Source organism: Dipodomys spectabilis, unplaced genomic scaffold (genome assembly GCF_019054845.1).
Source record: "Dipodomys spectabilis isolate Male_0828 unplaced genomic scaffold, ASM1905484v1 ptg000612l, whole genome shotgun sequence".
NCBI lineage: Eukaryota > Metazoa > Chordata > Mammalia > Rodentia > Heteromyidae > Dipodomys > Dipodomys spectabilis.
In genome coordinates this window covers 3,993,583-3,997,782 of record NW_024871289.1, presented here as the reverse complement: position 1 = coordinate 3,997,782, position 4,200 = coordinate 3,993,583, and positions in this window count along the sequence as shown.

The following is a 4,200-nucleotide window of genomic DNA, read 5'->3' as shown; positions in this document are numbered from 1 at the left end:
CCAAAGAAACATATGTCCCATGGTTTCCCTTATTTGCAATATCTAGTATATGTCTGAGTCAAGCAGAAAAGGTCAGATAAGATGATGTTAGGGAAATGAACTCTAAGATATGTATGCAAATGTTTTTTTTTCTTTCATGCGATTGTCTCTAATACATTTATAAGATTATTTCTTTGTTGCTTTGTATGTCCCTCCCCGACAGTATAACCCCTGCTTTCACTGTATTTGATGTCGGTATAATTTGTGGAGGGGAAGGGGAAAAACAAATCTCTTAAATAGGGATACAGGTGAACCCCTTGCAACAATGAGGTGTACAAGTCGTTATGTCGAAAATGAACATTACAACTTTGGTGGGGGAGGAGGGGTGGAAGGATTGGGTGGGGGGCAGGGAGGAGGATGGGAAGGGATGGGAAGGGGAAACAAAGGAGGAGGCTACAATGCTTGATAAGTGATGTACGCATAATCTTGCCCATGTAATTGTAACCCCTCTGTACAGTATTTTCACAGTAAATATATATATATATATAATAAATTTAGACTGCATCATTTCAGGAGGCTGATTGATTTTATTTATTATTTATGAAGCATAAAAAGAATATTATTACTTACACAATAATTTGAGGACACTGATTGATTTCATTAATAGTTCAAGGATGAAAACAATAACATTAATTATATGGAGGCATAATGAATACCCAAGAATTGGTAGGAATGTAGTCTATATAACTGAATAATGTATAGACATCTCTGGTTCTCTATAAAAATATATATTTATTAGCATACTGCCATCTGCATGTCAATCTGTTCTTATTTTGTTAACACCTGGGGCACAATCTCAGGTTCTGGGAACTGCCTGTCCACTCAATTTGCCCCAGGATGGCGTGATGACACTCACCCATTCATGAGTTTGGCCTTGTAGGCCATGAATTCAGATGCCAGAACTCCCAAACAATGAATCGTGGAGTAAGAAGCTGATGGTGACACATGTTTTCCTTTTCTGTGAATGTCCTCGGTGTCAGGTATGAAGTAGAATACATATGTAGACCTATATCTTATTTAATCAATGTAATCAATGTTCTATGTGCCAAAATAGTCAATAACATAAACGTTCAATACATGAATAAAATAAAAAATAAAATAACTATACTTAACACAATATGGAGTCAACATATGTATATAAATATAAATCATATGTATAAATTGTACATGAATAGGATGTTTTCTAGTCGTGGGGATCAATTTCAGGCCTAAGGAAAATACTTGAATCTCTTGATTTCAGGGAAGCAAGCTTTCCCTTCCCATACAGTGCAACAGAGTTACCCAGACCATGAGTAAAAATCCCAGTCCTGGAATAAAAATGGCACCTTTATATTATGTGAGGCCTGGTCCTCTGTAGTTGCGATGGTAGGCATGTAGTGCCATGCTCAGTCATCGGTTCAGATGGATTATCCCAAACTCTTAGTACACAGTAGCCGATTCTTGGCCACAGGTGAAGCTCTGGGTAGGGCCTCAACCATCAAACCTCAGTCTCCTCACAGGAGAGTTGTCAGGAAACAATAGATTTATACAGAGGGATCTCTAGAGCATGGCTAGGCACAGAGGGAGCAGCCTTCAGATAAGGTTCTTGGCAATTCTGTGAGCATATGACAGGAAGATACCAAAAAGGGCTGAGGTGGGGCCAGTTATTAATCATGCAACAAGTGGGTATTATGAAACAAAACATGGCTCTCTTTCATCATTAACCTATCCCCATAAGGCAGGGGATCCTTCAGTCTGTTGTGTTTGCAGTTGGGGAAATCGAGGCACAGAGAAGCCAGGTGACCTACTAATGACCTCAAGTTCACAGGAAGCTCAGCCTGATTTCTCTACTATGCACTCTAGGACAATGGCTGCTATTCAGTCCACTTCTTGTGGTGGGAAGTCCACTGATTGTCATTCGTGGGGCTTGAACTCTAGGCCTGGACGCTGTCCCTAAGCTCCTCACTTCAAGGCTACCACTTGAACCCACAGTACCACTTCCAGTTTTCGGGTGGTTCTTTGAAGATAAAAGTCTCACAGTCGTTCCTGCCCGGGATGGCTATGAACCATGATCCTCATATCTCAGCCACCTGTGTAGTTAGCATTAGAATTCTGAGCCACAAGCACCTGACAAGTGTAATTCTTACTTTCTTTCTCTCTCTCTCTCTCTCTCTCTCTCTCACAGAAACTGATTGAATGGGTGCTGGAGGAGGTAGCCCAGCGTCCCCATGTGGCTGGAACCCAAGGTGGCCCTCTCATTCTGGAAGTGGTCTGTGGGTCAGGACAAAATTTTTTTTGGTTAGTAAATGCAAAATAAAGAACACATACTTGCAATATATAATTGCATTCTGACAATAGTCCCTAATTCATGTACTTTATTTATATTAGGATACAGTGTTGAAAAAAGTTTTGTTCATTAGGTCACAGCAATTAATGCCAGGAATGTACTTAGATGTCAGGTGAAGATTAATTCTGGGAATTCAAAGATTCCAGGATTTTGTGTTGTCACTGCTAATCACAATCGATGGTGCTGCCTGAGGTATGATGAAAGTTTTCTGGGATCATTGAAATAACACAAGGACACTTTGGAGCTGAGGTAACACTTGTTTCAGGACAACTTAGTAAAGAGAAAATATGAAATTTATGTTGCTTATAAATACATTATCAATGACTACATTGAGTTCAAACTTTGTAAGTTCTCTGTATATTAAAGAGAATTTTAAATGGGAAGAAGGTTATCATGTCATTCTTTTTGAGAGTGTATGTGATGCGCATTATTTCCCAAGTGTACATGCATTAACAGTAAGGGAAACAATAGCAATAATAGGAGAAAGAGAAGTTCTGCTTTTAAGTATAAGCGTTCAATATAGCATAAAAAGTATCTACAAATAAGACAACATTGAAACAATAAAGCCAAGTCCAGTATGTAGATTTATGGGAGTGATATAGAGAAAGCATTACTCCTATGTGGAACACGAATTCTGAGGGCACTCCTTTTCTAAATCATGCTTGCTCATCAAGCAACTTTGTAGAAAGAAGAATGGAAGTATAATTCTGCTTCTAAAAAAGTCAGACATAAGAGCATGGATTTAACTGGGAAAAAAAAGTCCATCTTGTGAGAGTAGGGAATATACTAGCAATGAACTGGTGACTAAGATGACATTTCTTTTTCTTTCCTTTGCTTATATATATATTTTTTTGGTGGTGGTCTTGGCACTTAAACTCTGGGCCTGGGCACTTTCCCTCTGCTATTCTGCTCAAGGCTAATGCTCTACCACTTGAGCCACAGTGCCACTTCCACTTTTCTTGCAGTTAATTGGAGAAAAGAGTCTCTGGGACTTTCCTACCTTGGCTGGCTTTGAACCCCAATCCTCAGATCTCACTGCCACCCAGCTCAGGATAACATTTCTTAACAGTGTACACTCAGTATATGTAATGTGTATGCTCATCTAAATTTATATGAATTCTTGAGTTAAAAATCTGGGATACAGCTTAGAATTTACACTCACAAAAATGTTTGTAGTTTAAAAGTTGATTCTACTGGATAAATAAAAGCTACAAATATAAAGGAGTCTGGGAAGTTCAGTTTGCATCCAGCCTGGGCAGAACAGTTTTTGAGACACTATCTATAATTAACCTTCCAAAAGCTGGATTGGAAGAATATTTCAGGTCATGGAATACCAGTCATGAGCAAGACTGATAAATAAGAGCTTGAGGTTTTTGCATACATAGAAACAAACATAATCATAAACACAGAAGCACTTAAATGTGCACACACAAATACAGAAATGATACAACTCTCAGAATATGTAGAAAATTTAGAAAGCAATAGAAAATATGTCCTGAGTAAGACTAGAATCAAGTGATAATTTTTTTTTTTTTGGGTCCGGTCGTGGGCCTGAACTCTGGGCCTGGGCGCTGTCCCTCAGCTCTTCAGCTCAAGGCTAGTGCTCTACCACAGTGAGCCACAGTGCCACTTCTAGCTTTTTTCTTTTTCTTATGTGGTGCTGAGGAATTGAACTCAGGGCCTCAGGCATGCAAGGCAAGCGCTCTACCACTGAGCCACCTTCACAGCCCCTCAAGTGATAATTTTTAAAATTAGAAAATCCTCAAGTGAACTTTCTTCAAAAAAGTTTGAGAATATTAGATAGGTAAGCTAGAGATAGGAAGAGAGTCAAGTAA